Here is an 11,307-nt window from a genome sequence, read left to right as displayed (position 1 = left end):
TCCCCATTAAACAGTATAGGTGAGTACTTTAAATTCTCCTTAGAACCAGTTCTAACACCTTCCTGGAACCGCGCTAAGGAGCAAATAAAACTTTGACGTGTCCGTTTTGCGTTTGTATGAGACTCGTGATTTTTACTTTGAAAACAAAAGTAATAATGTACAATGTGTAGCCGCCACTACTAATCACATAAGCATAATCAAAAAAACACTGAATATTGACTGACAAAACATTGAAATATGTGTATGTTGGGAGAGTGGGGAAGACAGACAATGCAAGACTGATAGATCTTCATCTGCACTTAACCACTAAACCACATCCCCAGGTCTTCTTCTTCTTCTTCTTCTTCTTTTTTTTTTTTTTTTTTGAAGACAGGGTGTCACTAAGTTGTATGGGGCCTGGAATTTGCAATCCTCCTGATGCAGCCTCTCTCACTGGGATTACAGGCATGAGCCATTGGCCAGGCTGTTCATTTTCTTTTATAGTTATGAAAAACCAGCCTCTACCTCAGAGCAAAGCCTGTCCAAGGAAGGGACATGACCTTTGTCCTTCGAAAGACCCACAGAGCACTCCTAGGCACATCCCCACCCTGCTAAATTGTTTATCTACAAATAACAGGAGAGATCTGGTGCGCCAGGTGTCCCTGACTCAGTTAGGCTAGGTGGGGATCCATAGCAACCCCCTAGCAGCCACCAATCAGCATGAGACAGGGAAATACCTGGGATGCCAGATGACCCTCCCAGTAGTTTATGGTGGTTGATAACATGTTGGGAAATCATGTAGTTCAGCACGAACACCCCTCTTGGCTTAAACCAATCAGTTCAAATGAATCCCCCTCTTGTAGTAACCAATCACCCCTACCCAACTTGTTCCCGCCAGTGAATGTACTAATCATGTTTTAGAGTTGTTATTTGATTTTCCTGTGGTGTGTGATGATTTGCTAAGAGATGCTATGATGTATGTGGGGGGTCCCTGCCTTCTCCAAAGAATGTATAAAACTGTTGCAAACCCTGGGCTCAGGGCCTCTCAGCATCACCAGTTGCTGTGTGTGCGCATGCGGAGGACCGAGCTAGCTCGTAATAAACACCTCTTCGCTGCTTACATCGATCTTGGGTCTCTGGTGGTCTTTTGGGGGTCCCGAATTCGAACATAACAGTTACATGGCAGTCCATTGTGTGGATGCACACAATTGAGAAAATATTCTCTTATTAATGGAATGTTTAGTCACAGTGAATATTCTTTTGTTTTAAATTTTTCTGTTGATAAACCTTTATTTTATTTATTTATATGCAGTGCTGAGAATCGAACCAGTACCTCACACATGCCAAGCAAGTGTGCTACCACAGAGCCCCAGCCCCAGCCACAGTGAATATTCTTGCATACAACTTTTTGTATTTTTGCCTATATGTTTTTGGGCTCCCTCTTCCCAATTTTCACCAAATCTTGGACAATAAGGCCTTATACCTTCCAATATTTCCTTCCACCTTTGGACTTTCTATTTCTTTCATCCCTAATGTCCTTATTCTGCTTGATTTGGATCCTATCCCAGCAGTTCTTTAGGGAGGGACTTTGTGTAGGTAAGGATCTTGGGTTAGTTGGTTTCAAGAGTTCACAAGGGCTCAGGTTGTCCACCATTGTCCAACCTTACCAACCATGCATACCTGCACTCACCCACGAACTGGAGCCTTCAACGGGCCTTCCTAGTTTGGGCTGTCATCCTCAGGCTCACCTTCTGAGAGCTTCCTGTGAGCATCTATCTCTGTGTGTGGTCTCTACAGTTGGAAGGATCTTAAGCAATTGCCAGCCTTCTCTCTGCTTTCCACACATGGAAACAGACATCACTCAGGTCTTATTACTCTTGGTGATTATCCTCCTGGCTTGTTTTCTGGGGTCCATAGGAACATTTTGCATTAGTTTGGTTAATGACGTTGTTCATCAGCTCTTTGGCTTTATTCATAACTCCACTCTTAATTAGAAAAATGTCACTTAAAGCTCAATCAAGAATATATAGGAAACCACGCTGGGCATGGTGGCACACACCTTTAAACCCAGTGGCAGCAGGATTGCAGGTAAAAGGCCAGCCTCAGCAAAGAGAGGCCTTAAGCAACTTAGTGAGACCCTGTCTCAAAATAAAAAATAAAAAGGAATGGTGACGTAGCTCAGTGATAAAACACCCCTGGGTTCAATTCCCAGAACCACTCCCCCCAAAAAAATGAAAAAAAAAAAAAAAGAAAACGGAATATATAGGAACTCTTCAGATATTCCTATAAATTTTATCAGTTTTACACTATATCAAGATTAAAATTATCAAAAATTTGAATAGAATTTTTTTTTTACTTCATAGCTTGGCAAAACTGCAAAAGTTTGAAAATACAGGCTCTTGATGAGGCTGTGAGAGGAGTCCCTCTAACATTGCTAGAAATGTAAACAGGTGTAGCCTCTGTGGAAGGCATTTGGTGAAATACAACCAATCCTAAATGTATTCAGCAATTCAACTTTCTGTAATTTATCCTACAGATGTGCTTGCAACTGTATAAGATGATGTACGAACATCATTATTTCTTTCAGCATTGTTAATAATAGCACAAGTTTGGAGGCAATCCAAATGTCCATCAGTAGGGACTGACTTAATAAATTATGCCATGTCATTTTAACAGAAAGAATGATGACGCTGTCCATATATGCAGAAACAAAGTGTCCAAAATATTATTATAAATAGGTACAGAAAAATTAATAAAAATAATTTATAAAAATTAAAATGAGGGAATAAAAACATTCATATTTATATATATTTGCATAAACATGGTCCAGAAAAAAACATATAAAACTAGCAATCAATTACTGATTAGGACCTCATGGCACCTAGAGTATGTGGTGTCTTGGGGCTAAAGGTAGGAGGAAAATTTTCACTGAGAATATTTTATATGGTTTTGATTGTTGAACCATGTGAATGTATTATCTAATACAAAAATGTAAAAATACTTAAAAGTTGGAACCTTAGAAGGAATATACTTTTACTCAATGTAGTTGTTAGCATTAGAATCTAGACTTTCCTTTAAAAGGAGGTCACTTGTGGCTACAGACTGCAAGTCATGGGTGCAATGTAGCTGTGATAAACCCATCTGAGAAGTCAATGTAAGTTTATAAAAGTTCACTATTCCTAAACTTGTGTAGTGGAAGTGGAGTCAGATTTTTCTGAGTTATGATAGCCAGCACCATCACATGATGGTGGACGCAGATTTGGGGAGACCACCTAGAGAAGCTGGAGTGATTTCTTGGCCCATTTGTGTTGCTGGAGCAAAATACAATAGACTGGTCGACAGAAACCATGGAAACTTATTTCTCACAGTGCTCTGGAAAGACATTAAAGGGAGGTACATGGGAAGGCTGGCAGCTTCCTTTTGCCTCTTTCATCACATGAGAGATTAGAACAATGGGAAGTCACAAGTGGCATCAACAAACACCACAGAGAGATAGCTAGTCATATGCTAGAAGACTGCCCTGGAAGGAAGAGGGGTGAGGTGGGCACAAATCAGCCATCCTTTCTGGCTAGCCTAGCCGCCGGGGATCTGCCATTCCCCTGAGATTCCCAGCCTTGGCCAGAGTGGCCAGGGCCACCACCATGCCCAGCTTCTGTGTGCAAGCAGAGTCCAGCTCTGACTAGACACGAGCATGCATGGGGTTTTGTTCAGTATGTGTTATGAGTTTGTCTTACTGCCCTGGCTAGACTAACTCCTGGAGGAATGGGACATGTTTACACAGTTTTTTAAATATACGAAACCACCTAGCACTAAGCTCAGTTTGATAAATATTTGCTGATGGATGGGCAATCCAGAAATGGGGTCATCAGCCCTGAATTACAGAAAAATGGGCCATTCAATCTCATAAGAGCATCTATTTTAGAGTTCAGCAAACCTAATTCTGTCCAGCTTTGGTAACTGGTATTAGCATTAGCTGTTTAGAAATATGACCTTTCACAACAGAGGGTGTCTCACAGCAGCTGCATGATGTGACCCAGGGCAGCTTTCTGCCCCTGCTCCCAGTGTCAGTTTCCTCTTTCCTAAAAGGGTTCCCTAATGGCAGAAGTTTCACCAGCCACAGGCACAACTGACGCAGTCTGCAGAGCCCCGAGTGGGGCTTGGCTCAGTCATGGTCATAACCATTGTTTACACAGCCCCAGAGCTAGCCAGGCTCACATGCCTCTCAGAGGCCCACAGGATTTCTCTGTATGATTTTTTTTTAAAGCATGAGACCTTAAACCCCTACTTGAAGATTTCTCCTCTAATGTAAGAGTTTGAGTAGTTAAATGACACTTGTCTGAATCCTCCCAAGCCTGCCCACTCTCCACTTAAGTCACTAACAAGCAATTAAGGACACTTCTGGGCACCCTCACAGTATGATCTGTGTGCTGGACTTCCCTGCTGGAATCAACTGAAAATTAGTGCAAAAACAAAAACAAAGCAAAACTCAAACAAAACCAAATCAGCAGTGAATTGAGACATTGAGGACTAGAGCTTTAGCTGGTAGCTTGTGGGAGGGCCATGAACAGATTGTTTCTCTGTTTTTCCATTCTGTCATTTGTAAAATACAGGAGAGGAACAAGAGGGTGCCCCTGCCCAACCATCCACATCCGTGTACCTTCCCTGATGCCCAGGGCATGGAAGGTTGAGGTTGATCCTTGGGGACACTGTCCTTGGAAGTGGTTGGGGTAGCTCTCAGGGAACCCTGGTTAGTTCCCATGGAAGGTTGTTAGACTGGCTCCTCCCCACTCTCTGGCTTCCTGTCTCTGCATGTTATCACTCTGGCTCCTGCCACTGTGGTGCCGTCTACTGCAGGCCCTCAGCAGAGCCAAGCAGAGGTACCATGATTTTGGACCTGAAGAACTGTTAGCTGGTAAATTTCCAAATTGCCCAGCCTCAGGTACACTGTTATGGCAATGGAAAACGGACGAACGCTAATGTCATCTGTAGATACAGACCTCCCCTGTCTTTTTTTTTTTTTTTTTAGTTGTAGATGGACACAATGCCTTTATTTTATTTATTTCTTTTTATGTGGTGCTGAGGATGGAACCCAGCGCCTCGCGCATGCTAGGTGAGCGCTCTACCACTGAGGTACAACCCCAGCTCCAGGCCTCCCCTATCTTGCCTTTCCTAGTTCTCAGCCTAAAGGGACACATGGCCCAAGACAGGTCTCCTGTGGATGGTGGGTCAGGACATCCTCTTGTTCCTCTCCTGCATTCGGACAAATGACAAAAATGGAGCACGGAAGCATTTATGATTTCCCAGAATAGAGACTGAGTTTGGAATTGTTCTCATGGCACAGTCCCCAAGCCCTCTGGTTCCTGAACTAATAATTTAAATTAAAATTTATTATTCTGTTGGAAGAGAACTTTGAGGTGAAGATCGAACTCCAAATGCCTGGCGGTGACATCGCAGCCTTTAATCTCTTTAGCTCCTTAAGGAGGTCCGGAGGGTTAGGCGGCGGTGGTGACCAAACTCTGAATCAAGCATGGGCCTGAGCACTGTCCTGGCTCTACCCTCCATTCACAGAGCCAGCCCCTCCTCTTCCTAGAGCCTTGGTTTTGTCTTCTGTGCTGTAAGGGTCCAACAGGAAAGCCCAGGTCCCCGCCAAGCCTAAAGTTAAGGATGCTCTCTAGCCAGTCTTTCTTTCCCTGCACATACTATCAATCTGCTCATTCCTCCTCCCTTCTTGCAGATGGAAGACCTCTGTTTTCTTTCTAGTGGGTGGCTGTTTGTCTGATCTGAACCATAGTTTCCTCACTAGACATTGAGGAATTTGATTAGGGGTGTCTAAAGGGCTTGCCCAGTTCTGATTGCTGGTCTCCCTGGGATTGTGTGGCATGAAGTCTATATACTGGGCAGCTGGCAGTGCCAGATTTTCTGAGCTGGGGCCCCTCCCCTTTTCCCTCATGGAACTTATTCTTCAGGTGCTCCAGCTGATATTATCTATGGATTCACCAGAATGTGTGAACATGGCTTAGACCAAAGCCCACAGGCAGAACTTGTTGTGATATCCTTTTTACATGCCAGTTTGAGGGACCAGCAGTCTCTGATTACTCAAACACTGATCTACACATTGCTGTGAAGGTATTTCCTAGATGTGATGAAAACCCATAATCAGTTGATTTTAAGTAAGATAGATTATTCTAGATAATCTCTTATCTACAGATGAAAGGTTTTGGAAGCAGAGGCTCCCCTGGGGGAGAAGAAATTCTACCTGTGATCAGCAGCTTCAGCCCTCATCACAGAGCCCCAGCCTGCTCTTCCTGGCAGCTGCCCTGTGGATTCTGGACTTTTCCTGCCAGCCCCCACATTGGGAAGCCAGTTCCTGGCAATTGCCTCTTAAGGCCTACCTCCCACCTGGTTCTGTGTCTCTGGTGAGACACTGACGGTTCAATATAGTAGGTAAGAAGCACTCCAGTCTGATCCGTATCCTGATCTGCATCATGTTATTTCTGGAAAATACGAAACATGGCTCCCTGGTTCTCCCATCTTCTTAACCTTGACAATGAGTGTTGAACACTTCCTAACTGGGCAGAACGAATATGCTCCTACTCTCAGTCACAATCTAGACTAGAGAAAACAATGCTCCTGAACTGCTTTATCTTAGGTGGTTTATTCCTACTTCATAAACTCTTGATTTGGGGACTCTTTGTAATTTAATTTAACCTATGCTACTGTCAATGATAGAATCTCCTAAATACACCAGACTGAAAGTGAATATTCCACTGTGTGTGTGTGTGTGTGTGTGTGTGTGTGTGTGTGTGTCCAGGGAGTACAAGGACCTTGTGTCTGTGAGCTACAACAAGTCTTGCAAATTAAGAGAATCTTGGGCAAGTGAAAGCAAAGAATTTAGTCTTCTTGTTTTCAAGATCTTGGCCTTTTAAAAAAAAAAAAAAGATAGATAGAGAGAGAGAGAGAGAATTTTAATGTTTTTATTTTTCAGTTTTCGGCAGACACAACATCTTTGTTTGTATGTGGTGCTGAGGATCGAACCCAGGCTGCACGCATGCCAGGTGAGCGTGCTACCACTTGAGCCACATCCCCAGCCCCAAGATCTTGGCCTTTAAGCATTTCTCTCCTCATCCCCAAATATGCACTTGACAACACCTGGAATATAGTTTTTTTTTGTTTGTTTGTTTTGGGGTTTTTGTTTTTTTTTTTTTGTGTGTGTGTGTGTGTGTGAGCTTCTAGGAATCGAACATGCTAGGCAAGTGCCATACACTGAGCTACATCCCCAGCCCCATTTGGACTATAATTTTAAAAAATAGTAAATACTGCAGATTACATTAAGTTTTGTCCTTCTGAGTGAGTAGGGGATGGGCAAGATGTTAACATTTTTGTCTATTTCATAAAGTGAAAAATATTGTCTTCTGAAGTCTAAGAGAAGCATGAACCCAGCTGGGGGGACAAGGAGTAGGCTGGTATGGGGGTGGAGGGGACCCATAACCCAAAACGATGAATATTAGTGAAAACTACATGGAAGACATCAACGTTTACCTGTGTCTTCTGCTTCTGGGCAATTCCAGATTATGAGGTTCAGGGATTGCTGGACCACAGTGAGCACAAGACTGTGAAAAAGGCCCTGGTAAGGCTGTGATGGAGGGCTGGGCAGCCAGTGTCAGGAACCCTCCTCTGGCCATGGCCTACAAAGGGCGGCTCTTCCTCCATTTGGTACACTCATTTGCTTCTGGCCTCTGACCTGTGCTGATAGTAAGAGGGAATACTTCATAAAGGAGTGTCTTATTGCCCATTCCATCATCCAGCCCCATAGCTGGGGCAGTTGCCAGGGGCCTGTCTGGGCCTGGTAGGTGGGCATCTGCTCAGGCCATCAAGTGGTAAGGAGAACATGGCCTCTCTGCCTGCATCTGGTTGTGCACTTCAGTCCTGATTCATCTGTCTCTTCCACAGCCTGAAAACAGGCAAGGAGAGCTCAGATCCACAGGGCAAAGCTCTGGCCCTTGGACGTCCTCGGGTTCCTGCCCTTAAGATTGGCAGAGAGCTCCTGCTCTGGAGACATTCTGGGTTTTTCAGTAACCCCAAATGGTGTGACTGGGAAGTTGACAGTTCCACATGGTAACTTAACTGGCATTTGGAGGTGCTGGGAAATGAGGCTGGAGAGCAGAATAAAGGTTAGGGGCACACACCATGTAAATTAGCTACTGGTGATATTTTAGAAAAATGTTAATGTGCTTTTCTCTTTTGCCTTCCTGAGTATGCAGCATACTCTGAGCAGTTTGAATACTTTAGGCTTTCATTTACAGGGAGGAGATTAAGATTGTTCTAGAAGGACTACAAGAAGAAAGCATTAAAAAAAATTTTAATGCTTTAAAAAAAATTTTTTTTAGTTGTAGGAGGTCACAATATTTTTTAAAAAATATTTATTCTTAAGTTTTAGATGGACACAATATCTTTATTTTACATTTATGTGGTGCTGAGGATCGAACCCAGTGCCTCGTGCATGCTAGGCGAGCACTCTACCACTGAGCCACAACCCCAGCCCACAATATTTTTATTTATTTATTTGTATGTGGTACTGAGGACAGAATCCAGTGCCTCACACATGCGATGCAAGCACTCTACCACTGAGCTACAACCCCAGCCCCTTAATATTCACCTTTTGATATTCAAATTAAGTATTATACCTTTGTTAATGTATAATTGAAATACAGTAAACCGCGTATATTTAAAGTGTACAATTTGATGAGTTTTGGCCTAGGTAGACGTCTATGAAATGGAAATCAGAGTCAAGACAGCGAACACATCCATTACTCCCAAAAGTTTTCTTGCTCCCCAACTTAGTTCCCAGGCAACCCCTGATTTGCTTTCAGTCACTAGAGATTGATTTGCATTTTTCAGAATTTTATGTAAGTGAAATCTTACAATATTTACACGTTTCATCTGAATTCTTCTGCTGTATAATTACTTTGAGATTCATCTTTGTTTTTGCATGAATTAATAGATAATTTTATTGCTGCATAGCACAGTCTGTTTATTTATCAGTTAATGGACATTTGGTTGTTTGCAGTTTTTGACTATTATACACAAACCTGCTGTGAACATTTGTGTAAAAGACTTTGTGTGGACATATGCTTTCATTTTTCTTGGGAAAATGCTTAAGAATGAAATGGATGAGTCATATCATAAGTATGTTTTTGTCTTTTTAAGAAACTGCCAAACTGTTTTGCAAAGTAGTTGGACCATTTTATAATCCCTCCAGCTGGCTATGTGAGCTCTAGTTCCTCCACACCTTCACCCACACTTAATATGGCCATTCTCTATCACTCCAGCCATTCTAGGGGGTGTGTAGTATCATTCATCATAGATTGCCATTTGCACGTCTCTGGTGACTAATGACATTCAAAATAGCAACCCAAGCTAGCCTGGATTTTATTTATTTATTTATTTACTGGGGATTGAACCCAGTACTTTACCACTCAGCTACATTCTCAGCCCTTTTTTTTTTTTTTTTTTTTTTTTTGAGACAGGTTGTTAGGGCCTCTCCAAACTGCTGAAGCTGGGCCCGGTACAGTGGTGCACACCCATAATTCCGGCGATTGATTGTAATCTCAGCAATTTAGTGAGGCACTTAGCAACTCAGTGAGACCCGTCTCTACATAAAATACAAAAAGGGCTGGGGATGTGGCTCAGTGGTTAAGCACTCTTGGATTCAATCCCCAGTACAAAAAATAAATAAAATAAATAAATAAAAATTGCTGAAGTGGCCTGTTTCCCAAGCTACTGGGATTACAGGCATGTGCCACCATACCCAGCTATCATGGATATTTCTTGGGGAGATGATTTTATGATTTCCTTTGTACTGAAGCAAAATACCATAGTGGTTAGAACAGGGGCATGGCATGTGCATAATGACATATATAAATATAAGGTTATTCATTGCATCATCGTTTGTAATAGCAAAAAATTAAAAACCTAAGTGTCCATTAAGGAGTCCTGATTAAATAGATTATAGTTTTCTATTAGTCAGGGTTCTTTAGAGAAACAGAATCATAGGCTGGACACACGTATGCATGTACATATGTGGGAAGCCACCTGTGAAGCTACTTGGGGGTCTTTACTTGGTACCGAGCCATGGGAGGGACTTAGGTTTTCCCTTGGGAACATCTCAGCTTCCCCATGTGTATCAGACTGCCCAAGCATGGGTGAGGTCTCTGCTCCTGCTCTACTAGTGGTACACCTCTTATAGCTCCAGAGTTGGATGTAACCCATTAGGAACTAGACAGCCCACTCCGTATCTTATTTGGCCAAGAACATTCCATCAAAAACCTTTGATGCTCCCCCCATATGAATAAGCAAGTGTGGGCTCCCTCTCTCTCTCTCTTTCCAGTGTGGGAACTTGATCCCTAAGATCTGAGAGCTGTCCTACTCCCATTTTAAAACATTACTTCCTGTGTACTGTGGTTTTTTCACTGTTTTCTCTCTATTAGCTTTTATTCTTCAGCCAGCCTACTCCACAAAAAAGGATCCTCCAATTCCACCACCTGCGCTGGAAGTGGGCAGGATATGTAGGTATTGTAAGGAATTGTTTCATGTAATGGGGAAGGCTGGACAAGCTCAAAATCTGATTAGGAGGCCGGCAGGCTAGAGACTTAAAAAGGAGTTGCAGTTCAGGTTCAAAAGCATTCAGGCTGCTGATGTTGTATTCAAGTCTGAAGGCTGTGTGCTGCCAGAATTCTTTCTTGCTTGGGGAGTTCAACTTTCTATTCTATTCAGGCCTTCAATTATTGAATGAGGCCTATCCACATTATGGATGGAAGGCAAGCAGCTTACTCAGAGTTCACTAATTTAAATGTAAATCTCATCCAAAAACATCCCACAGAAAAATCCAGAATAGTGTTTGACCAAATACAATACCTGTGCACCCTGTGACTCAGCCAAGTTGGTACAAAATTAGCCATCGAGTATATAAACAGAAAACTATGCAGCTGTTCAAAACAGGAAAGGCAGCTCTATAAGTACTGAGATGAATTTATCTCTAAGATAATATATTACTCAATGAAAAAAGCCAGAAATAGAACAGCACGTAAAATATGCCACCATTATAAAATTTTTTTAAAATAACACGTGGTTATCATGGCTGTGAGAAATTGCTGTGAGGAGCCGGGTGCAGTGGCACGTGTCATCCCAGTGGCCTGGGAGGCTGAGGCAGGAAAATGGAGAGTTCAAAGCCACCCTCAGCAAAAGTGAGGCGCTAAGCAACTCAGTGAGACCCTGTCTCTAAATAAAATACAAAATAGGGCTGGAGATGTGGCTCAGGTTGAGTGCTCT

Source organism: Spermophilus citellus (assembly GCF_964194105.1).
Source record: "Spermophilus citellus genome assembly, chromosome: 13".
Lineage (NCBI taxonomy): Eukaryota > Metazoa > Chordata > Mammalia > Rodentia > Sciuridae > Spermophilus > Spermophilus citellus.
This window is presented reverse-complemented; position numbering follows the sequence as displayed.